Consider the following 27,807-nt stretch of genomic DNA (forward strand, 5'->3'; position numbering starts at 1 on the left):
ATATGGCTTGGGAAAAAATGTCAAATTTCCCTGTTAGGCCTGTGCCCCCCCCCTCCCCGATGGAAAACATATTAGGTGCATCAATGTTAAACATTATACAGAACAATGAAACCATGATATGGTGATAAGTCCAACATGACTTATGTGGAGATCAAAACTCAATGTTATTTGGTTGGCATATTTTCCATCAATATTTCTATGCATGTAGCATGTATTGTAACTTACAGACTAAATTAGCATTCTCCCTGGTTTAGTTCAAAGGTCACCAATCACACAATCATCTATTCGCTAACAGAACCTTGCATCAAAGATATGATTTTTTTTAAAACCAAGAAATTTATTGATCTAAAAATTATCTTAAACCTTGATAATTCTGAAACAGCTCCAACATGGAAACTGGAAAGAAGTGTGCATTATGAATAGGCTATAATAAATAAACACTGAGTGATAAACAAAGGCAGACAGTACACAAATTCTTAAATATTTGGGATAAACACTTCACTCTGTGTATTTCCTAGGATGAAAAGAATAAAAATGAAGTCTTCAAAATACATTCTATATAAAGAGCAAACAAAATAAGTTAAGTCTATAGAACTCAGTGCTTAACATTTGTGGTGAAAATAGTCTTTGAAAATTGGCAAATAAATGTTGCTATCCACCCCTGGAAAGGCTGAACAATGGTATATAACACTTGTATTCTTTTGATATAAGATAGCACATGTAAATCTTGGGGTTACACTAATACCCTGGAGGGGGGGGGGGCATTGCAGATGATACATTTCTTGATACAAGATGCCTTGCCATACTCTAACAATGCAATGGGCAAAATATATATTATTCAATAAAAAATTCTTTACATGAAAAAAATGCAAAGCTACCCTAATAAGAACATTTCTAAAATGAAAGAAATGCGATCGTGAAACAAGAAGCATACATCAGACGCCTGATACACAGATCCACATAATGGCAATTGCACAGCGACACATGAATGTCATTTTTTTGCTTAAGATAGTATGCGCCTTGAGAAACTGATATACTTAAATGTTTTCTCAAACTTTACTCAAGGAAACTTACATCCCATACTCTTATCAAATCAAGAATAAAAATCAGGGGTCACTTTGCAAATTTTGGTATTACAGAAACAAATGACCCAACATTTACCGATATTTCAAATTTAAGATAGCTGCCATCCCTCTATAAACTCTACAGAGCAAAATTAAATTTTTGAATTTTACAAAACTATAAAGACTGTGAAAACTTTCCTTACTCCAACAGCTTCATGATAATCAGCTCCTACAATCTGTTGACCAGTAAAACATTGCAACATTTGACAGTCTGAATATCTATCCACAAGGCGCATTCTACCTTAAGATTGCAAGTAAAATGCACTAAAATGGTCAGTTTTTTAGAAGTTAAAGCTAATGACAGCAGACTATTCTCTCATTGTACTGTAAATGGTACAAATGCAACAGAAAGGGAGAGACCATACGATTCCTTGTTTTCCAAAACAAAATTTCAACATCATGTTTGATCTGCTAATGTTTTTGTTGAAATTGAAGCACTGGTCCATCCAGGCTAAATTTCAGTTCTCTTGTGTTTTTTGGTGTGTTTTTTTTCAAACTTTGAAAATAGAAATGCAATCAAAATTCTGCATGATTAGTACAAGCCCTTATGCCCATAATCATACTGGAATATTTCACTTGCTTCGAGCGGTTTTCACACCTAATGTCATGGTACTTTATGGCATTTGTCATCTTCAACAATTGAAAAAATCTATGCTACAAGATTTTAATCTCTTTTCTTGAGTACTGAACCCAAGTGACCAGAGGATGTAATGGCAAGGTTTGACAACAAGATAATGGAAAAAGTTACCATGCAGAGCATGCAGAGTTATGAAAGCGACTTTCCTGAATTGTGCTTGTATCATTATGCTAATGAATGCTGGGCAATGATCAGAGATTAAATGTCGTACAAATACTGTTGTTAGAAGCTGTCTTGTTCATGCTCAGGTTTGAAGTTGTCATTAATAGAAATTACAGTAGAACGTTCTTATATTATTAGTTTCCCTCTTGTTTGGCAAAATGTGAACAAAAGTTACAAAATTATAAGTCATTCCATGGTGCCATCTTAGATTGACTTAGCGGTTTGACTTGCTTGTATAAAGCACAGTAAAATGAAATGTACATAATCTGAAGTTAAAAACTGTGGAACTGATTACTTATGACACTGTAAGCATTGACAAAGGCTCGATCCACTATACCAATCAGAAAGCTTGTTACATTGTAGTAAAAAGTACTAAGCATCTTGTTATTTGCATCCAGTGAGTGGATTGGTTGAATACTAGAAATGTTATCATGTCCACAATTTATATTGATTTGCAACTTCAACACATAAAACTTTTGCACGACCCTACTGCCTATTAAATGATGGGATCTCCATAAAGCAAAGAGACAGGAGGATGAGTGTATTTCAATTTGAGAATCTTGAAATATTCTTTTGGAAAGAAAATATACTTTGATACAGAATTGCAGTAATCTGAAAAACAAGGTCACAGGAAGAGACTGATTGTGGAGACCAAGTGACATGCTTATGGCTTTGTTCTTGACCTTGTCACTAAATGGTCACTTTTTTATTTGTCTGCTGAATCTCTCCAAAACTTATAAGCTCTTTGCTGTAGCCACTGTTTTGCTGTACGTTTTACAACTTATAGTTGCTGGTCTTAATCAGTTTTATTGGATGTAGCTCTTATACCTCCATGGTTTTACCAAGAAATTGAAAGTATAATTCATTGCAACGTAGATTGAAAGCTAGTGTTTCTACATTACCATATATTAGTTACATCATGCAATCAGAGAGAGAGGTCATAATAGATTTTCAATTCAATGAAAAATGAGGATATTGCTTCTCAGTTATGAAAGTGGTGCTCAATTGGGAAACAGTTTATGTTTATTCAAATGGGTCATACACATATTTACCCACTGTATAATATGATATCTTTGTCATCTTGCAACTGTGCAAACGTAAAAGTGATTTTTTCCACTTTCATATAAGACATGAATTAATCATGTCAGAGAGCACAAACTAGTTGATAACTTTCTTTTGCCAGCATGCTTTTAGCAAGTACCGTTACAATGTTTTTTTTTTCTGGTTCACCTATACATGTATTCATAAAAGAAACTATGATATCATGCATCTTTCTTGGTTAGTGGGTGGGAGCTTGCAGAGACCCAGACACCATTAAATCTTTCAGTCCATTCTCAAGGCAAGTCAATATACATAAATTATATTAGCATCATAATGAACATAGTGCTCCAAGAATTTTTCCCAATGAAATTCATAAAGATTGATTTGTCAAAATACAGAACCCTGGATTCATTATAGCTGTTTGTCTTTTAGCTGACACATGTATGAATTGCCAGGCATACAGTGTATGAAAACAAAGGTAGGCATGTGAAGGTCATAGCTCAATCAATTCTCACTCATCTGTTCAAGGTATTGATCAGATGATTAGTAAAAATTGTTACTCTAATTTTGGCTTAATTTTGGTCCAGAAAAACTTTCAAGTTGTGTTTCTATTTAATTCTATTTCCTTTATAATATCAATATCTTGTAAATGGTTGTAATTTAAGGTTTGATTATATTACATGGACAACAAAAGGTTCTTGAAAATCTGTAGTTTGTGAAGATTGAGGATGGAATTCTATTATCGCCAGGCTTTAAGGCTAAAAGTTGATCTTTTGCTTATTTATTGTTTTCATACATGACCTATGACCTATGACCCTAAGGCAAAATTCTGTATGCAGTAAATACTACTAAAAAATCTATTTGTTTCTAACACTGGTTGAAAAACATGTTTGTAAGTTGAAGAAAACCAGGAGTATTGGAAAAGCCTCCTTACTAGAAAATAATTGGTGGGTTTAGACCAAAATTTAGGTTGGTTGTCTCAAACAGACAAATAGAATTGCTAATAAAGCATAGCAAATATCGTGCAGAAGTCTTAAATACAAACAAAATAAAAAATTTTCATATAAAGCAAAAACTTGCAAGGTTTGTGTCATTTAAAAACAGGTACTTTTATAAGTGAGTTCAGACAGTTTTAATACTAGTGGAATGCAAAAACTCTGTCTCTCCGTAGATACTGCATCATATAAATGATTTTTGAGTAAATGCACAAGAAATGATTCCAAGATTTGTACTCAGGAAAAAAATTACATTTCGTGGACAAAGAACCACTTGTCTATTTTAAATGTACTGTTGCCTTGCCGTTGTCTTTATTGACATAGCTCTATTTCTAAACTTCATGAACTTTTCCCCGTGTCTTTGGTTAAGTGGCATTTCACTATATGGCTACAAAACACACTATACATGATACTGTAGTACATTATCAGCACTGACGTACAGGCACTGTGCAGCTAGCTACTAGTGCTCAAACAAGGTGCCCAGAGTCCTTTCAATAAATACAGGAAAAAAAGAAAGATGACACATTTCCATAAAATTGCACTTAAAGCACCTAAAATTCATCAAACTTTCAAAACACCAACTTTCTTTGTCTGAAAATCCTTAAATTGCTGCATATTCTTTTACAGTGATTAAAATGTGCTATACAGGAAAGTCAAGTCTTCACTAAAGAGAACTTGCCAAAATATTTATATTTGTCTTGAATTTTCTATGAGAAAAGTTAAGAATTCTGCAGTCTTTTTTCTGTTCTCTGGCATATTATTACAAACATCTGAAATAATTCAAAGTCTAACTACTGATACACAAACTTACACAAAACCAACATCGTGGTCATGTGCTTTTATAAATAGCTAACAAGCACTTTTGGTCATGATTTTGATGCGAAAAGAAACTTAAATTACACTTTTGTTCTTTGTAACGTTGGCAATTAACATTGTTTTTCTGACATCTCTATTCACCAGATCAAAATATTTCAAAGGATGGAAATTTGACACATTGACAGTACACACCTGTACAGGTCACTGAAAAACTACATGTACCACAAGACTATGAAATTTTGTCAATAGCTTTATATCTGGTTCAGGTTTCAAGTCATGGAGGGACTGGGGCTGACTGAATCCTAACATGAACTTTTGTTTTAGGAACATACACTGTACCCAGAGTAACTTGAGTGTTCAAGTTGTATGTGAGTGTCCATAGCAACATTCTCTTTGTCTATACAGTGAAAATGCTGAAATAAATGTTAGCCATTTTATTGATACTTGTAATAAGAAGCGGACGATTGGTGTGAAATGCTAAGCAATCTCTTGAGAGAGGATATAGCAATATTTATTTGATTCGTCTGTCGGGACAGGAAGTGACATCATTATTTTTGTCTGTAAGGGCAGGAAGTATTTCTTGTATTGCCTGTCTCTCTTGGGAATGGTTCAAAGATGGCCGCACCACATCAAAGAGATGCCAACACAAAAAGTTGACAACTGCTGCCTGAATAAGCTGGATGAAATAAAATGACTACTAAATGAGGTGACCAACTTATTTGTCCAGGAAACAATACCACAGACAGCTATCGGAAAGTTGGACAGAAATCACACCATGACTCAAATTTGAGGACCATGATTTTACCTTATTTGAAGTCAATGTGTGATTCAACTAGCTGAATAGTCAAGTGTGACAGTGAAAAATTTTAATCCCAGCTGTTACACTCTGAAGGGGTACATTTATGAGTACTCTGTGAGACAATTCCAAAGACTTGAGACAGAATGACCAATTCACTTTGAAGGCTTGAAAAGATCTCAATTTCGGTTGGTACAAATTCAAGTTACCGTGACAATTATGCAGCAGTTGACTTATAGCAATTAACCTTTTCACCCTATTGCCCTGTTCATGGGTCCACCCACACTGCTGAAATCAATGGGAACATACCAAAGTCAGGGGGTGAAAGGGTTCAGTTATATCATATGTCACACCATGTTTTGAATTCATGTTGTGCTGATGAAAATGATTTAAAATAATCTGAAACAGGACAAACTTTCTGACACAGGTAAACTCAATGTACTCTTGCACTATAAGCCTCTAGCTTTCTCTTTTTTGAATATTTCCACAAAAGGGTAAATTAACTCTGATAAATTCTTCCAGAGGAGGCAGTCATGACAGAACATTTCTATAAACTTACCCACCAAAGTGGTTCAGCCTCATTGTTTTAATGATTTGGTTTGATCCATGTACAGGTTAATGGGTATGAAAGGTTGTATTCATTTAATAGTCATACAGTCAATTAAAATAATAAAATGTTGTGAAGAAAAGTGAATACAATGAGATATCAAGGTCAGCAGAACTTCATGAGTAAATTTGTTCAAACTCATTGTCACAGAAAATATGACCACAGACTTGCAACAATAATGTAATTCTGACTGTTTCAGTATCGTACAAGTTTTGGTGAACAATCAGGGCAGTAGAATGTGGGTGATATGCAGATGGTTCCTTCGTGAAAAGATGGTTGAGTCATTACATTGAAGAACTTGTACAGTGACCGACCTAGTTGTCATGGTGATTGGAACCCTATTGCTTGGGTGCCCAGGGGAACCACAGATACGAAATGTCAGCATGTCTTACTGACAAATGCTAGCTGATAAAACATCTTCTGAAAGTACCAATCTGACAGTCAAAAGGAAATACACGGCTTTCAGTCCGGAGACAAGCTGACTATCAAATCTACATTCATGAATCAAGCTGCAAGTGTTTTCAACTAATATGACACAGCGGAGAAGGTGAGACTTCTCAAGTTAATGCAAGGAAACAAGTTGATATCATTATCATGTTGCAATATTCTCACTTGTAAATAAAACATAATCTGTGTCCACTCAAGATGTAGTTTTTCATTCCGCAATAGTCTACTGTTGCAATCTATACATCAATGTACAGCACTGGAAATCTTCTCTTGTAGTGTGTTTTGTACACTTCATGACTTGATCTGGATGTCTTCAAGACTGTTACATCACTTACATAGCACCTGATATTAGAGAGAAAATGAAAGAGACATGAATTAATATGGAGTATTTAAGAAAATATCAAATACTTCAGTTATTGCAGCTATTGTTGATATTTTTATCATTCTTTAATAATCTGGGACATCTTTTGGTTCTATCACAGTTCTTCAACACACAGGAGGGACTGTGGTTCTATCTAGTGGGTAACTCACATAGCTGTGACTCTTGAAGTCATTTGAGTGTTTTTATTCTTACTCTGGAATAAAGCTCTTGTTTTAGTCAAGTCCAAATGTCTTGTATTCAACTTGCCCATACAGCCTGTATGAGTGCAATATTGAATGTCATTGACTAAATTTTAGTATTGACCAGAATTCATTGGTCCACAATATAATGTGTGGCAAGGCTGATTGAGTCTTTGTACTTTAATATACTGTTAGAATAAGAATAAGAAAACGCAATTGCTTTACAGAACAAAATTAATGAAATTATTTTATAATTATAATATAATACAACCACTACCTGCTAAAGTCAGATAGACTGTTGCTTGTTACGTCTAAATGTTGTCAACTTTCCTGAATGCCAAACACTGTAGAGTTACCACTGACACTAAAGTCACTCAAAGGTACAAGCCAGAGTTTCTCAGTGATAGAAAATTGTAAACCAACCACCCAGCCACCCTTTTGACCTCACAGATGACCAAAGCTGACAGCTCAGAAGAGACAAAGCGGAGGGAAGTAAATTATCCATTTGTCCCTGATCATCAGATCTGATCATTGACTAAACTATCAGTCCATTCTAGACACTCCTCATGCATCTACCATGAATCTCTCATCTGATCACTTGCTTGGCATAATGAATCGATCAAGCCACTCCAAGTTTTCCACACACACACCAAAACAAATTAAACCATCCTTTAAAACTTCATTGCTAATATTTCATTTTAGTTAATCACTATATATACAAGCCACCTTCACATGCAATCAGTATCAGACAAAATCCACGTGCACGATGGCAACATCCACCCACTTACAATAGCTCTTTTATGAACCACAAATCCCAGCCAATAAATCTGTACTTATCAGCACACGCATCCATTTTATATATGACATCATGTCTTGAATTGGGTAATAATAACAGAGTAATACGTTGTCAGAACTTGTCAGGCACTTTGTCCACTCAATAAATTTTCACATCACATCAACTCTACACAGCCAATGTACTGCTGATGGCGTCTCAAATTTCTCTGGAATTGAGTAAGACCAGATTTTGCCGTGCAAAAATGTTTTAAAAGACATTTGATGTCATTACAGCTTATTTGATACTAGCTGATACTTGAAATGCTCAGTTGGATTTGGAAGTCTCTGTCAATGATATGAAACTAAAACCAGCGGTACTCTCTGTGTGAAACATACCAGTCATGTTTTTTGATGCAGCCAACTAGCATTGGAAGACTCTGAGTGGCTTACTAGTGAGGTAGTTGATGCCAAGCAGTGATATCAACCACAGATACATTTCCCATTCAATGAAAACAACTGTCATGGAAAGTTTCAACCTTAATACTTTTAAGACTGTACACATGAATGAAATGCTATGGTTTCACACAAGTCACAAAACGGTCAGTGCTATCATATGATACATCATACTGTGCACATAAATGTGTTTAATGTAGTAAGTGTTTTTTTTAACAAATCTAGAAAGAAACTATTCATAATTTGGGCTTGTTATTGTCACTAGATGTAAATACCATGCAAGATGATCAACTTTCTAAAGATAAAGAAATGCCGTAAGATTGATGAACTAACACACTAGACCCCAATTTACATTTCACTGGAGAAAAATTGTAATTAATATATCAAGAAAATTTTCTGAAATTATGGCAGAAGTGTTTATTTGACATTCCTTGACAGACTAAAATATGTGTGGAATCATATGACATGCTGTAATCAGCAATGGCTGGGAATATTGACACAAGGCATATTCACAGATCAATGAATGACTCTCTAAATGTGTCATTTTTTACTGAATTTTATTACGATATGTTCAGATCACTTCACTGATTTGCACTTAAACGAACTGATTTGCAATTGAAACAATGTAATCAATACTTGTTGAACATTTTCTGCCAGATTTTAGTTGATTCATCCATCGGTGAAAATTGCACAATAACATTCAAATAAATAATTATAGCTCTCACAAATTACGGTATCTCATATGCTTTTATAAAACTACAAAGCATAGGTTATCATTAAAGTTTAATACTGATGACAAAAAATCTCAGAAAATATGGCAGAAATTTAACTGTAGTTGAAAAAACCAATACACACACCTAGTTGTGAATTGGTAAGCTCATCTGTTCATTAGTATACTTTGTCAAATGTTGACTGTGCCTTGATTTCTGAGTCCTAAGATATCATTTGCTCATTTTTCTCAAGGGTCTATCTTTGGCCCCAAAACAACTCCCGGGTGAGATGAAGAATTTCTACAATGGAAGGCGAGCATGATCAGAGGTCACACTGGGTCAAAACATGATGTTAGATATATTCTTGTTCTGTTCAAACTCACTATCAGAAACATTGTGTGAGGTCCTGCTAAGACATGTCTACTGTGTTGACTAAATTGTACAAGTATTTGCAGTGAATAATCTGTTGCTTTACAGAGTGGAGGAAAGTGAATGTGTTTAAGATAGATTGTGCCTCGGGGACAGATAGTCAGACTCAAATTTTTACTATTCTTGTCTGATCTATCACGTCCTTGAGTAAGAAAAATTTTCACCATCTTAGTTTTTCAAAAATCAAATTTCATTTTCCCATAACAAAGGGATGGCGGCCATTTTGAATTTCAAATATCGGTAAAAGTTAGCTTATTTGTTTCTCTAGTTCAAAATTTTGCATGGTGCACGGTGACCCCTGACTTTTATTCTTGATTTGGTGGAAGAATGGTTGAGAGTTTAATCGAGGAAAGTTTGAGCAAAAGTTTAAGTCTTTCACTTTCAAGGTGCAAACTGCCTTAAGACAGAGGATAGAATTTTCAGATTTTTGGTGGCTAGTAAGATATAACTTCCTCAAAAATTACCTCAGAAGGTTTTTATGATAATTTTTTATCAGTTTCATATCCTGACAAACATCAACTTTGACATCATAGATGCTGTCCACTTCCTGATTATCAAAAAAGATATTTTTCTGCCAGCAAGAAATACTGAGGAGAGACACAGTGCAAAGACAGTGTGTCGTAATGAAAAAATATTACTCATAAAATGAAACCACTTGACAGTTGAAATGTTGCAGCACTGGATAGATGGATGAATATATTTCTTGATTACTGAGATGGAATTATCTGACAAGTTTTCCCATCCATCAAACTGACATATGAAATGATGGATGGATGCAAATCGGTATCTGCAATGCAAAAAATGACTGATGAACCTGTCAGGAATTTCTTCAAGGTCTCATCAAAGTTCACTTCCTTGATGAATATTATTCATCAAGGAAGTAACCCTTTTCACAGAAATTTCGGCATTTCCAAAGTTAATCAGGAGCCAAAACAGTGTGTACTTTTCCACCATCCGGTTTAAAATGTAGTAAACACCTGCATTGTGGGGAAGTTAAAATGTCCACTTATGATACCCCCACACTATCTGCTTATAATATACGTCAATTAACACTTTGGATGTGTAAGAGTGGGATCAGTCAATACAATGAGGATGTGCATTCTCACCAACAACAGACTAAATCTTATTAAATACCAGCAACAGGAAGAGATGACAAAAGGAAATAAAGGGAAGGTAATTACAGGCGTTTAAACCAGATTATTATAATGACTTTTATTAAGAGTTTGTTGTTGTAAACCACCACTTCCCTCGTTTCCCATTGTGCACTCTAAGTATCTTTATCAAATTCTAAGTCAAGGTGGTCTTTTAATTACTGATCTGGATGACAATATCAGCTAGCCAAGTTTGTGTGCTCTTTGTTCCCTGATTATTCCAAGAATTCAGTCCTTCCACAAAGAGGGGGGCATAGTCTGTGGTAGAATCTAGCAGGAAAAAGGGAAAACTGAAAGACAGATGTCCTACTGTATTGAGATAAAAACTCTGCAGGCGTATCACCAACTTGTTAATTGACAATACAAAGCAGGTCAGCACAAACACATATGACTGACTTAATTGACACAGTCTTCAATTTTTATAAGAAAAAGTTTCAAGATACAACCTTTATCTTGATTTCATGCATTTTCTATTTTTGGGTGCAACCATGCATTGAGTTTAGTACAATAAAAGTTCTGGCTGATAAGTTTCTGTCAACAAATGTGTTACAATCAGTTGACCCTCACCCCTGATTTCCTGTACACATCAGGTACACAAGCAAAAACCTCTTCCAAAAATGGTAAAGACAGCGAGATCTTGAGATACTGAAGTTTTCAGCAAGACAGGCAGGATTTAATTGCCAACACATTATCAGCATTTCACAGATATAATAAACAGCACATTTGTGAGTAAATACATAGTACAGAAATCAATATACACTTTGACCTTATGTAAAATGTTCTTGTAAAAAAAATGCTTCTATCAAAATGCTTCTATTGGTATGTACTACAACTGGATCAGTGGACTTGAGTAACTAGCAATGCTCTGTCATAAATGACTTTTTTGACTAACAGCTATACCATTGTCTTTATCTTGGATATTACTTCTCTTTCAATATTGTGTAAAACGTTTTTTTAATAAAACAATTTTCTATCAATGGGGCTTCTGTTGATGCTGGCTATTTTCTGGATCAAAGACATAACGCACACCTATTAACCAGATTAAGCCGATGGCTGCACTATTGGTACCTTGTTTGCTCCCAGTGATAAGCTTAACCAACTGACCCTAGACGCTATTAAATTGTGTTACAATGTCCTTCCTTCAATACTTGCTTTATTTCACTGCACTGATTGCAGCACATCAGATTAGAACGAGTAACCAAAGTGGAAGGTTGGGAGAATAATTTTAAAAGTCAGACTATCTGACATTTTTTTCATTTTTTAACAAATAATCTTCACACTTAATTACATTCAAAATATATAAGAGAAATAAACACATTCTGTTTATCAAAGCAGTTTCAGAGAATTAAGTATGTGACAAGAATTGAAGAGATTTCATATCTATATGTACCCACAAATCTACACATAACTCAGGGTATTTGACAGATAGGCTGTGGGGAAGATAGATGCATGGCATTACATCATGGTTTCTGATACGGGTGAAATGCAACAACCATACCTAGGAAACTTTAAACACAATCATATTAGATCATTCAAACTTCTGCCAGTGCTGGTACAATGTTGACTGTGTACCCTGACCACATGATCAGACTTCCTCACACTGTTTGCTTACAAATACCTTTCAAAATTTTATTTCCCATTTTGCCATGAATGTCCAAATTGTTTCAAAGTGATACCCAGGATGGTAGAATACATGTTAACAGACAGTACATATGCTTAACGAGGAAATGTTTGACAAATTGCCTTCTGCTATTGCATTCTGGGAAAGTGTGACATGAAAAGTGGTACGACATTATGTAGTACCGGTAATAGACTATCTCAGCTTGGTAACCTTATTAAACACAGCCATATGATTATCATACACACATAAAATATACTCAAATAGAGGCACAGAAGAGATACGCTTAAATTCCAACAGGCATTGTGACTCACTGACACATACTGCAAAGCAGAAACATTTCTGTTTCATGTCTGTCTGTTCCCAACATTATCAGACAATGTGGGGCCACCACAACACACCCTCCTAATGGAAAGCCATGTTATAAGGCTGAGGTGAATCTACCAGACAAGCATCAACATAACATCAGACAAATATGTTTGAGGTCAACCACATGGTTACCAAGGCCGATAACACCGACTCTCTTCCAATCAGGGGTCTGACTGCAGTTACTAGCCATGCCCTGTCAAAAGTGATTTCTGTGATTAACAGCTATATAACAGCCTTTATCTTGGATATCGTCTACTAAATCCACCTAGGCTGTACACTGTGTGCTGTGAAAACACCATGAGTGGTTACCTGATAAATTGCTCCGATTTGAAGCTGTTGGGCCTGTCTGTGGAGGTTATTGGATCAATTAAATGTACGAGATGGCCCAGGCTCAACTATTGGAACGATTCTAGACTAGCAATTTGATGAGAAAACCAAGTTGTCACAACGCATTGAACTTGATTTCTCTCAGTCAGACTTTGGAACTAAACATTACACTCAGTCAAGTTTGTGTCAGATTTTTCATTATGATGTAATGACCAGTGTTCCTTGTTACAATTTGTTAGAGACAATCCTGCATTTTGTGAGAAATTCAGAAAAGCTAAAAATAGAGAAGCTATTACCACATAAAACATAATATGACTTAACAGAAGAGATATCATTGTGATAAAAACATTACAGTAGAATTTCATGGCTATACTAGACTTCAATACTAGAATTCTTAAATATTTAAATTCTCTACTCGGATACAACATTCAATATACTATTACAGATCTCTCACATTAATATAAGAAACAGGAAACGTTAAAATTTAATCGCAGTAGTCCACTTTCTGAAAGAGAGTAACAGTGTCTCAAATTTAGTCGTTAAAGAATCAGTTGTGAGCGCTGTGAGAAGCTACAAACAGTGTCCCTTGACAAAGTCATTTATAGCAATGTTGTACATACAAACATCCACTACAACACAAAAATGCCCACACAACAGACTTTAGGACTGGCTTATTGAGTGGGCTTTAACATTTGTGTGTCGGCTACTTCTGTCTCAATAAATGACAAATTTCATGAGACAATTTATCACGGCATATGTGCCGCGCTGCACGTAGAAACAACATAACTATTAATTTTTATCAAGGTGAAACGGCTGTTGTGAAAACATTTGAACCACATCAAAACCACAACATACCATACACCAGGAGCTGCAAAACTATTTTGTTCTACGTTTTCCGTGATTGATGTGCATAATTTTTGACAAATTTCGCAATATGACTGTTAGGCATTATGCTTTAATTTTCATTCCAATCTGGAGAGAGATAAATAGGCAGGCAGGTGTAATATGACCTCTTTATTTTCAAACCTAATGAATATAATTTGTCTTACAAGTTCAAGCAACACCCCCAAGAAACCATGTGTAATTCTTTTTTTTCTGATTTGTTTTCTATAGTGAGATGGGTTATACCATAAGGAGCTGAGGGTGACTAGGTCAGGAGACTTCACAGCTAGTGGGCTGTCATACAAATTACTTTGCTAAAAGGGTTACAGAGTGCTTCCACAACAGAACTCTACAAATTCCATGATTCAAACATCTGTCTTGTCTTCCTTTAGCTTAAAAGCTGAGATACGTTTGTGTTAAAAATTATATCATTAAGCCATTTTCTAAATGATAGATATAGCCAACAGATTTCATATGATTTCGTGAAATTAAAAAAAAAAGGTTCTTTTCTCCAAGGGGAGAGTTTTCACGGAGGGCAGTAGCCAATATTGGTGGGTTCCTCTTTATATACTGATGCTGTTGTGTTCGGCATTGAAGAAATATTACCAAAATGATTTAACTTGTGTTTAATACTGAACCTTGGCACTGGGTCAATCATTCCTACCGTTGTATATTGCATAAAATCAACGTGGAAGAGACAAGATTTCAAGATTACACAAGGCACACATGCAGGTCAAAACACAGCAAGGATGGTGTATTCTTTGCACAGTGTTCAAAATATGAATTCTGTCCTTTCCAACCTGAAAAAAGTGTCCTTTTCTTCAAGAAAAGCAACATCAATTGACAATTATTTTCTTTCAAAAACTGAATTATTTTCATATAAAAACAACTGTGGCAATGAAGTTATTTTGCACTGTAGTTTTTATTTGTGCCAGTGATTTGTGATTGGCTGTTCTAAACCCAAAATTAATGTGATAATTAAGTAATTTGTGCCTTTCAAATTTCCTAGCTACAGCAAATTTGCAAGGCTTTGTATGCACATTGCACTCCAATGTAGATATATGACTGTCAAAAATATTTATACTTATGGCTATTGAAAAAAATTCAAATTTGTATTACCAAACAGGTGATAAAACTTCCAACAAATTTTACATCAGATAATATCCTTGTCCGGAGGATGTGGGAAGAGTGATATGCAAATAATGTCATCAGGCACTCTAACCATGGGCTGTGATAATATTGTTGACTTTATACTTCATTTGACTTCATTTTCTGTGACAAAGTACAGTACTTAAGATTGAAAAAAAAAAACACATAAAAAATTAGCCCTTATTGACATGTGCATAATCAAGACAAGCTTAACAACTGATAAAAGGGGATGATGTCACTGTAGACAATTGATGGTCTGAGTGTTATCTCTAGCTGTCATCAGTGACCTGAAATCAACCCCTGCATGTTAATCGTTATATCATCTTGCCATAGCCAACTTTGTGGCAAATATTTTGTCATGTCACTGCTGTATGTTTCTTGTTTTACAAAATAGGTAGAGAGTTTTTGACACATCTTCAAAAATAGGAAAACAATTTCATACTCGTCTGCACATTATGCTAAAAAGGGGCTGTGAAAATTGATATGAGAGAACACGCCTCCACGCTGAACTCCCAATCACCTTTTCAATACAGACATCTACTATGAGCTGTCTACAGAGGTATACAATCAGACCACTGTACATGGCAGTGTTACAGGAAGCATGCACGATTCACTTCAACAGATCAATAATATGCTTTTCAGGAATAACAGTGCCATCATTTGCTTTCATTGGAATTCATTCCCTGCATTTGTTTGAAAAGAAAGTCTATCTTAGATTCAATGTATCACTTTAATCTGCTGATAAAGGTTTCTTATTCAATTGCCAAATTTGACTAGGACTACAATTTTGTCATAAATGCTTGATTCCAAACCACTTACAACTTCTGAATAGAAAACAGTAGTAGGTAACTATGACTACGGATTGAAACAAGCTGGCAAAGTCAACATCAAGAACTTGGATGAAAATATAAATGTAAAACATAAACACACATCAATCCTCATTCTCACTTTTTTGTTTCTATTTCTCTGTTTCTCACTCTTACACTGTATATTTTACTGTTTATGTGATTTAAAACCTCCCTCTATGGGGCTTCGATGGCCCCAGATATTCATCAATGATACCAATTGGGAATAGCTGCCCAATGGTTTGTAGAACATGGGATCCAATTTCAAGGACAGCAATGAAATTTGCAGAAAAGCAGGCTAAGTTATATTCAACTGTTTTTGACACACTGTCAACGCCAGACACTCTCTGGTTTCATAGTTTGAATGAAACAATATGATAACAGCTTTAACTGAAAAGGTATTGTAAACTGTGACACATACAGCTGGCAATGGAATGAAAAATCATAAATATTCCTTCAAAATGAGTGATGCTTGGTGAAATATTTAGCAGACACAATCAAACAAATCCCTAGACTTCTGTTACAACTCCAAGGACCCACACAGTCATTCAAAATTCAGTCACTCAGAGAAGCACACATCAGATTGATTCAAACCACACAACCTTGACATGGTCATTCTATTATGCATGACCATGTCCCCGGAAATCCTCTCCTTCCTTGCCTTGTTCAAAACTGGAAAATCTACACTCTATTTTACGAAAGGCAATTTGAAACCAATGCATTGTTTTCTATGGGTCTATTGTCATTCATAAAAGGTTGGCTTTACCTCATCTGCTCATTTGGATAACTCTCACACTCCCTTTTCCCATAAGTATTAAAACCCCATTAGTGTCCGCTATTTGTCCTGATTTATTGCCAAATTGTTCCAACCTCCAACCTTCCTCTAATTTATTTCCAACCTCATACATGTATTTGGAATGGTCTCCCATGTTATCTTACCATGGACTTTACACAAACAAGTCAACAAAGACATGGTTTTGTGTATATACATGCAAACAGCTGTGATACAGCAGGGTTGTGACAAGCATTTGGATCAGCTAGGAATCATGGGAAATGCTGAAGACCAGTACAAACAATGTACTGACAAAGCCATTAGACTGGCATAAGTGTACAAATTTTGGTAAACTCCATAAAAGTCTGACCAGCAACTTTGCTTTGGGAGGACGGTACAAGTCTACTGTAATTTTTGTTCTGAATATATCACTCCGGGCACACCCATCACATAGAATTTAGCCAATCCAAACTTTCACTGAGACTGCAGAAGAAACAAAACTATGGCAAAACTTGAATTTCTGCTCTCTGCTTTCAAATTGTGATTTCAGAACTGGTACAAAATTTGATATGATCACACAGATTAATGGCAAACATAAAGCAGAAAAACAACTACATTGAAAGAAAACTAAATGGGCCTTAAAGGGCCAGTAATGCAAACTTCTGATGATTTTTGTCACTATTTTTTTATCTATTACAAAATGTCAACCATAATTTCTTGTTCTACTCCGCAAAGCAATTCTTGAGATGTACAGTATTCAGATTGTCAACTTGGACCTGTACATGTGTAAACTATATTGTTATTGTTGACAATCGAATTCTGGTCCGGACTAGAATTCAAATGTAAACGACAACAATTTTACATATATAGATGCTATGTTGACAAGTTTATTGGTATCTCAACATTCTTCTGGAAGTAGAATAAGAACTTGCACTTGGCATACAATATGAAAAATCATCAACAGTTTAGTGTTACTGGTCCTTTAACAGTGAAGTTTGATAACTTTGACAGATATCAGTACTCTGAAAACTCTAAGTTCAATTTAGACGAAAAGATTCAGTCTTGTATAGGTGGCACCGCCATCTCTGACCCTAAGGTAAGGGTTGGCGTTAGTAGATCACCCATTCATGGCTATGGGTGGCTCCGCCATCTTATCCATACAATACTGAATCTGTCAGTGTAAATTCCATGCAGCTCTATCCAGTCTTCCTTTCTGAAATCATGAGATGGATGTGTTTATGATACAGCTGTGAGATCCTTTATTATTATATCATGATTAATACCTCATGAAATATTCATGCATTGTGCAATATTTCATACAGCATAACATATTTCCTGAACATTTCTAAATCTTTGAGTCCACCTGGTACTCTGACAAATTGTCAATTTATTTCAGCAGACAAAGGTTTTCACCAAGTCATGTTGCAAAGACAAAACTGCATTGTTGGAAATCTGTACAGAGAGTAAATATTTTGCTCACAGCCAGCTACAGGAACACTGCATTTAAACCCTCACCGCTGCACATTCCACAAGCATCGTTCTGTTTTTTGCACCCTAGAGCCAACACAGACTGCTCTCTCATTGACAATAATTACATCACTAGATTTATGAATGTTTCATTTTCAATCCTCGGTTAAACATTGTCTCTGATTACAGATGCCATAAAATGGAATATAAATAATTTCCAGAATAACAGTGGCATTTAAATTATGTATCAGTGGATTTTTCTTCTCTTATTTTTCAGTCAGAATTGATGACCTATGATCACAAACCTACGAGGGCACTAGGAAATTTTCATCATAAACACAGAGAGGTCAGATGGACATTTCTGTATTATTTACTATCAGGCAACTATGTTTGCTTGTTTTTATCATCACATACTTTCCTCAAACATATACGTACATGCCATATCTACCTTAAGCTTAAACATCTTGCCTTCACACCCTCTTTCAAGATACTTGTACCAAATATATGAAAACAGATGTGAAATTGTCAAATAATCTAGACAATGAAATTATTTCTATACATTAAAAATTCACTGCTGTAAACAAATTTTCAAGATAAATTGAGATATTTCTCATTTGAGAAACCTGCCCTTTTTTCACAGGAAATTACATTGCTTAAAATGATGTAAGATATTCTGCTATCTCCAGAAATCTTTCTTTCTCATTTTTGACTCAAAATACAAAGAGTAAGAAATGTAATGAAATATTTGGAAAGCTAAATGTTAACATAGTATGGGCTACAAATTCAGCAGGAAAATTCAGGAAATTTTCATGGAAAATGTTTCATATTAAAATGTAGGGTGGAAAATTTCAGGATGACAGCTGGAAAATTCTGAGAATAAAATTTGAATTTCTATGAGTATGGGTGGCTACAAGAAATGTTCTTGTTCATTGTGTGAACTCTAGAGAGAGGGAGAAAGTTGATGTGTGCACTACTGTTGCACAGAGACCGGACAATTATTAGGATGATATAATGAATAGAGGTGACAGTGATATATGGAGTCAGCGGTGGGCAATTTACACTGTATATTGGAGCTCATCAACTGCTATGAATCACACCATGGAAACTCTTTTAATAAACAGCACACGAGGAAACGAAACATTGAAGGGGACACAAGATACTGTCATTGCTGATGGAGTAGGCAGTATATTATTGGCTGTCCCATTCTGAGGCTTGATTGGCTGCGAAGTCAAGGGGATCACGGTTAACATTGGTGATTTCAACACAGAAAATAAAAAAAGGCCTCTACAAGTGTGATTGTTTGAAATGTGGAGAACTTTTGACGGATCAGAGTCATAGAAAGAGTAAGGTAGTTTATTGATGGAGAATGCTTTTATGATTTTCAGTTGTATCCTGGCAGTGTAATTATAGCAGCAGATGACAATGTACATGTCATGATATATATATATATATATATATATATATATATATATATATATATATATATATATATATATATATATATATATATATATATATATATATATATATATATATATATATATATATATATATATACCAGTATATATATATATATATATATATATATATATATATATATATATATATATATATATTATATATATATATATATATATATATATATATATATATATATATATATATATATATAAAGACAGAGAGAAAAGAGAGATGTTATAAATTTCATAGACATCTGGTCCTACAAGAAAATTAACATTACACTTATTTTTAGCCTATTTTTAGTCAAACAACTGCAACTCTGTAATTGAAAATTTCACTGAAAAATTGCCAAAGCCTAGAGCTACATTTCTGTCAATATTTAACAGTTTTTTCAATGACTATTCATGGAGGATATCTTCTTTTTCACTATAAACATTTGACTTAATGGTTGAATTGTTTCATGAAAAGATGTGTGCAAATTTGAATCGATCTAAAGGCATCTGCAATATTTCAAAATGTCATATTTGATCACGCTCTTGGCTGACCATACATTGTCTAATTAGTGATCCATAAAGTTAAGTGTGATGGAATGTGTCTTGCGATTACAATTCTCCAGTCACATAAATTGTTATTTACCACCTGCCTTAGAAGGCGACATGGGAATTTATTGTTCTACTTTGTTACACTATGGCAGATATTGTAATTTATTTCCCTGTAATGTTCTCCAGCCTATCACAATTATTATTGTGAAAAAGACACATCGTTATTTCTGTATTAATTGTGTGCAGTGAGCTTGTCCTCTCTTCACTGACTCAATGACAACATCAGCTGCACACAGCGTAAGAAGAAGCCGCAGACACCAACCTTTCATTACATTTATTCCGTGAAACAATTTCAACATTTCCCTGGTGGTATATGAAATTTAATGGTGGCATGTTGGATGGCAAAGGTTTGTGACAAGTGGTGACATTTTCACACATTCATGCATGTGACGGTATCGTTTATTTTACTTTCAACTCCTTCAGTCTCACACTTCTAAAGAAACGGTATCATCACTTATTCAGAAAATGATGCATTGTGGGAAGGTTTTCCAGTGTGTCACATTACAAAGCGTTGTACACATACTGAGTTTACTCTGAAACTACAACAGTATGGTTCATAGTGGAGTGAATCAGAAAATCAGCCCATAGAGTCACATGTCATTCTGTCTTACCTACAACTGACTATCAGCCACTGATTATTGGAATACTCACTGATATGCAGCAGTCTTCAATATAATCACCCTCAGAGGCAGTATGAGCCATCAAGATTGCTATTAACCTTTGAATAAAACTAACATTTGATTTTGCTAACAACCTCAACAAATTCTGCTCACAAACTGATACTTTTCACTTTATTTCGAATTCTGTTTTCAACCATCATGTCTCAGTATAGCTGGAGTTTCTTGCATTCTTGAAATAAGTGGTTTCTTTTTCGTAAATACTGTTCTAAGAAATTTAAAAAAAAGTCAGTGAGGTAAGCCCCCATTGACGTTGAAAAACCCACAGATGTGAATTAAACTCAATGAAGACCAGTATAGCATTACCCTGGGCATTAAAAATACATGAGTCAATCCCCAGAGAATTTTACCACTGGTCTAATAGCCACCAAGTGAGTAATTGTTAAACATTGAAAAACAGATATATGTCAACAAAATTAACCTCTGCAGTAATAGACTCATGTAAAATTTATGGTCAGCTTGATTGTTGCAACGATATCTTCTTAATAGATGAGAAAATCCAAACACTTGTAAAAAATTATTATCCGGGTTCATTGATTGGGCTGTAGATTCCATGCTGTTCAAGTGTGGAGACTGTATGTGAAGCAAAATATGACACGACCTTATCATGACCTCTGTATCAAAAAGGTCATAAATGTCATTGTAAACTGATAATAATTATGAATGTCTGCTTTGTATTACAGTAGAACTGTTTAATAAACAGGTATTCCTCATCATCACATTTTCTGACAATTAATATGTGACTTCAGATTCAAATTTTACCAAACATATTGATAAATATAAAAGCTGTTCTATGTTGGTTTAGAGCCTCATGAATATCTACTCTATACAAATAGCAAATATCAATTTATGCCTTGCCATATGATATTGATGTTTTGGCATTTATATCATAAATACTTATTTTTTCATTTAAATATTACGGTAGATTTTGTTCCATATTGTGGCAAATGTATTAAAGTTTCTGTATATTTTTATAATTTTAATCTTGTTTTGCTGATCTTTTTGATAGACTCTCTATGTAAATATTTTTAAATTGATTATAAACTCCTCTTTAATACTGTATTTCATAATCACCGAATCTTCAATCATGATGTTTGGGTAGTGTTCTTTTTCTCTTGTTCAACATATAAAAATCTATTAACAGACATAATGACTTTGAGTAATCATAGAGTCTTCTACTGTCTATGCAGTAATTGATGAAATAATGAGGTTTGATTTTATTTATTTGTTGGGGAAGTCTGATGTATGAAAGATGACAACACCGCATGGATTGATACTGGAAAGCTAATACTCATGTGACCTCTCTGTGTTGACCTTTGCACCTATGACCTCTGTGCACTTTTGCACTGCCAGACTCCAAACAATTTGCTCTTTCTCTTTCATTGAACCACTAGACTGGAACATGCCATGAACAAAGTTCACATCAAAATTGATAAAAACGACAAATGTCTTCTATATTAGCTTGAAAATATCAAGATTCAGTGAATATAGGACATTGTTGATTACTGATATGAATCTGATGAATTTCAGAGGTATAAAATTTCATATTTAAAATGTCAAGATTAAATTGCTGTCTTATGAACTATCTACTCCCATACCACACACTGCAAATCATGCAAAAGGCAAAAACATTTGGATGGACATACAAACAAGAAATTTCAAGTATCTTTGGCAGTCATGTAATAATAAACTTCACTTTCAAGCTGAACGGTCAAGTACTTACTTCTCATTGTCATATCATTTATCTTCACTGACATATTCTCTCCTTCAATGACTCGTCTAATTTCAATTGTTAGTTGATTGGAAATGATCGTCCTTTAGCTTTGTATTTTTTTTATTGTTTTACCACATTCCTTGACAATATTTCTGAGCTTATCCATCTTAAAAGGCTCATTGCATTTCACAAAAACTTTTCTGTACCATGTTGTAAATCTTGCACTGGTACAAAGATGAATTCAAACTGTATCAAATTGCCTGTCATGAGAGAAACTTGTTCTCACAGATCTTCTTGCATTTTGCAAGCTTCAGAGATCAAAGTCTCATTGTTCGCTATTTAATAACACATTCTGTTGTCTGCAAACTATCTGTAGTTTTGCTTTAATACCCAAAAGCCAAGTTTGGGGGTATCATGGCCACAGTCCCTCCACCCACGGTGGAGGGACTGTGTCATAGCAAACTATGGAAAGGTTGTCGATGAAACATTCTGTCAACTTTTGTCTAACACTGAGCTCAATGTGTGGCTGTACACATGTATCTCTGTGAAAAATGAATGTTCTGCAATAAATCTCTGAAGGTAAGCGTGATCTACAATAGAAAGGTTCCTGGACTAAATGTGAGAAAAACAAGCTGAGGGACAAGTTAAATAAAATTAATTAAAGTCTTAATAAAATCTCTGTTTATTTTTTCACAAACACCTTCAAATGCTACAAAATAAAATATTCTATTCACAAACACTAACACCTTATCTGTGCAGTAACAAAGACCATAATAACCTAACAGCTTCCACCATCCACACTTTCTGTTTAGCTTGGTAATGAAGTGTTAACTGCCGCCTGATTTAAAAATAACAAAACTGTCCTTGTGCCGGGTTTTGACACTCAATGGGGAGAGTTCTTTTTCAGTAACATGGAAAATTGAAATGTGTATTATCGGCCATGAGTTCCATTGAGACTTTTCCCAAGGGTGGTGTGAGACTTTTCCCACAGGTTGTGATCAAGTGGCACCCTCTATTCTGATGGAAGAATTCTGGAATTCAACTTCTGATGACATGAGAAGAAAACCTCACTTTTTCGCATCAATCTTTGTAATGGTACTTTCATATCATGGTACCGTCACATTAGGTACAGAAGCTGAAGTAGAAGGGTTGATTGACTAAGCCACACACTTGCTTAAACACAGCTTGTCTGTGATGTCATTGGTCCGGTGGGATGTCATTGGCTGTCGGTTGATGAGTCACTTTAATTAATGAGATACTGTAGTATAGAATAGAAGTGTATCATTAAATCTTGGGAGGAGTCTGTTGAAACATGGATATTTGTAGAGCAACAATTTCAGAAACCTCACAACTAGAAACTGATAAGAAGAGTAGCAGTCCGGAAAAAAAGATGCATTCCCTGCCTATTAGGGAAAAATTACAAATATTACGAGGTAAAAAAATGTATCCTGATTCTAACCACCCTGCAAGATTAAATGGTGCATCTCATTTTTTTGACAACTGATGTACTCTCTTTCAATTCTATGTTATGTATATTGTAGGGAAACTAATAAAATACTTTTCTTTAAAAGAGTAAACAGCTTTTTTATTGGATCATGAATATTCATGTTGTGATATTTGAAACAATGTGCAAAACTTGGAAGTCAAACACAAACGGCTCATCTTTTGTCATTGAAAATTGCCATCCATCAAAACTAGAAGTGTCTTTGTTGATGGAAAATATCTAGATGTCTTGTTTGACAAGTGTTTCATTTCAGAGTTCCTTACAACGTAATGTTCTAAAGCCTTCTTAGATAATGTCAAACATTATAAAAAAATGTACAATGATTTTTTTTAACAGTATATGGAAAACAATCCATTTCTTACAGGATGTACAAATGTCTTGTATAGATGCCACTATTGAAACTGCAAATGGCAAGATATTGAGACACAGCTTTTTGAAAGTCTGTATTCAGGCACAGAGAAATTGCTGTGACATAATGACCACTTCATTATTTCCTGTACACACACTCACTAGATAAAATATCATGTGCTTCAGTCTTTGTCCATGCTTCACTAACTCTTTTGTTACAGCATAATTTGTTTTGACAAGATCTATAGCTGCCTACATCAAGTCAGTCTGTCAGTTGAAGATAGGCAAACACTACGTGAGTCTGGGCTAGTCAGGAGCTAGTCACCATAGGAAGTCATAGCTTGTGAACTGTAAGCCACTTGGAACAAATTAACAATATTTCCCACTTCATCGACAGTTCCTTAATATTTTGAATGCTTCCAAGAGGAAAGTTTTTTGTACTTCTTCTGTTGTGCCATAAGACACTCTTTTGGTCACTAATAAGCCAAAGGTGGCATTTGACGACTGCACAAGGAATTCATAACTTTGCAATTATCCAGAAACAACAAACTCCTTGGAACACCAAGGAAGTCACAACCAAGCACGTGTTCCAAACCTTTTAGCATTCACCATCTTATCGCTGAAAAAACACAGTCCAAGACACATCAAAGACGTCCTGCCACGCACGTGGTGCACACCTTTAACGCTCAACAGTTTATCACTGATCTCTCCAATGTTTGGAATGTTAAGTGTGTGTACGTCAATCCAAGTAACCATATTGTTGAAAGCTGTTTTTGCTTTGCAAAGATTCAGATAACTCCAAACAGATATTTGGAATTCAAGTGATTTTCAGTTATGTGATTTTCTTTCTTCTTCTTCTGGTTTCTTTTTTTCAAGTCTCTTGAGAGTTGACTCCTAGACGGACTTGAATAGTTTGGTAAATGGAAAAAAGAATTCAGAAAATATTTGAAAGACTGGCATATCCACTGAGGAATGACTGAATTTGAAGGCATTGTTGACGCTTGGTTTCAGAAAACGGGTTATCTAAACGGTCTGTGAAAACACGGTGGACAGGCAACTGGGATTTCCACAGGAGCCAGTATTCTAACAATAAACCATGAAACTCAACAATGTTATGCTATCCCCTGGAGCCTGTCACTATGTCTGCAGATAATCTACTGGTGTGAATTCTGAAATGGTGAAAAAAAATCCTTTTTTTTTGGCAACAATGATCAAAACGTACAAAACCTGTAATATAGACAGATATCTGTTTGTCATCTTGTAACAGCTTTAGAATGATTTCATCTGCCTTGCTCTCACATCCGGAGGGCTTGTCTGCTTCAAAATCTTGAGGAAAATTTCAAAAAACTATCGACTGTTTACGATTCATTGGTCGAATCATGCTTGGCTGGAAACCATCAGAAGCATGGAAAGAATTTCATTGAAAAGACTTCAAACATGGTGACTTGAATTTTACGTTCATTCCAGACTAAATAGTTCCAAACTTGCTAACAAAGACAGTATCAGATGGTAAAAGATGCTTTGTCTTGCTCTGATAGGTTTCTATGTCAAGACACAGGAATGAAAACACAACAAGTTATGACCCCTTTACCTTTCTAATGTAATTTTGATGATCTTCCTTTGTTGATACTTGAGTAAATAGTTGAACTCATCATTTTAAAATTTAAAATTTCATGTTTTTTTGTTTCACAGTGGCTGAAATACTCTTCATCTGCTGATTTTAAAATAAATCCAATACAGTTTCAGCTGGATCATGAGTCATTTATTACAAACACACTGCTATTGACCATACATGTACTGTAGGTTAATACTCAAAAAAGGCAATAAAAACATGTCCATGATGGCATTTCCTACATCATTTTGGACATTTTGTGTAGCTACGGAATGGCAAATATAAGCTTCATAATAGGGTAACAGGAAGCTGAAGTACTGCAGAAGAGTAGAACACTTGAAAAGCTAATTGACCCTTTCATCAAGTCTAGCTTGTGCTGGACAAGAACACACATCCATTCTGAAGGCCTACTGGTCGGCCAGAGAAGAGAACATCCATTTTGATGTCATAATCCTGGTGGTGATCATCATAGTCCTAGAGACCGTCACGGCCCTAGTGGTGGAGACCGTCACATTCCTAATGGTGGTGAAGGCTGCACGTGTGCGCAGTCTAGAATCTACAATTCATTTTGAACTCAAATTATCAGAGCTAGATACAAGACTTTGGAATACATAACGTTGAGGTGTTTGCCCTACACTGCATTTTGTTGGACATGTCAAAGCAACCTTCAGAATCAATTTCCATTTTGACAATGGCTTTTGTTTTGTCTGGTCATTTTTTTCAAAGAGACAATTCTGTGCTGACATTGGTCATTTTAATGTACGATGTAGATAACAAAAAGCATTTCAAGAATGTCCTTTCAGAATAAAAGATAAATAACAGAAACAGAAATTCTGTTCTTCTCTGAAGGACAAAATTTTATGCTGGGAAACATATTTTCTTGAAATAAAACTCTTAACAGCATATTCATTGGAAGTTACAAACAAAAAAAACCCAAACAAAATGTTTCTTCTAAACCTATCATTTCACTTTTCCTTCCCTTCAATACTGTCCAGTTCTGGAGAATCTGAAAGACATTGAACGCTAAGACACCGTATAGTAGCAATTTGTGAGAAGGGACGAAAAAAATTGTGTCATTTTTTTATTGGTTAGTATTTAACATGCTTTAGGGAGAAGAATAAAGAACAATTTTTGTTTTTCGAGAGTGAAAATATTACAGTTATTGTACCTTAAATAAAACCTTAACATTTTTGAGCAGATTTCAAATAAAGTCTATAATACTTTTATTCCTGATTTCTAGACAACCTTACTTCTCTTGAAGAGAATAACATTTTATGAGCTGAAGACTAGAAAAAATAAGTGAAATAATATGTTCTCTTCTCTGGCCGACCAGTAGGCCTTCTTACTTGAGCTGAAGTGTTTTGGCTGTGACTACTTGAGACGCATAGTACCATTAGAAGAACTCTCAAAGACAAAAAAGAGCCCAGAAAATGAGCACTTGGCTGAAAGAACCCTTGCTTTTCAGTGAAAATTCCAAGCATATCTCACTGTCATTCTCTTCATCTCAGATGTGTGTGGACACAGAGTGTATAAAGGCTTTTACCGAGTCACTGAAAATGTGTTCTGATAGCGCTTGGCACACACATGGACCAAGAAACAAAACAACAAAAACACAAAGAGGAGAGTTCTGATTGTCCACCTGTCAATGTGCTTGACAATTTCAATGAAATCCAAATAATATTTGAAAACATTGGATTTACATGACAACAGGGCTAGAATCTGAACCATTCCAACCTATGTTAATACCCCCTCTGGGG

General features: G+C 35.0%; 1 protein-coding gene across 1 annotated transcript in view; it reads right to left on the reverse strand.

The window, feature by feature from the left end:
• Positions 1-326: 326 nt before the first annotated feature.
• LOC139144186 (cyclin-dependent kinase 14-like) overlaps positions 327-27,807 on the reverse strand; it is a 132,661-nt gene continuing 105,180 nt past the window's right edge. Inside the window, exon 14 of the mRNA XM_070714836.1 lies at positions 327-6,967. The gene's annotated coding sequence lies outside the window, so the exon portion shown is untranslated. The remainder of the gene's footprint in view (positions 6,968-27,807) is intronic.

This window comes from Ptychodera flava, chromosome 11 (genome assembly GCF_041260155.1).
Source record: "Ptychodera flava strain L36383 chromosome 11, AS_Pfla_20210202, whole genome shotgun sequence".
Taxonomy (NCBI): Eukaryota; Metazoa; Hemichordata; class Enteropneusta; family Ptychoderidae; genus Ptychodera; species Ptychodera flava.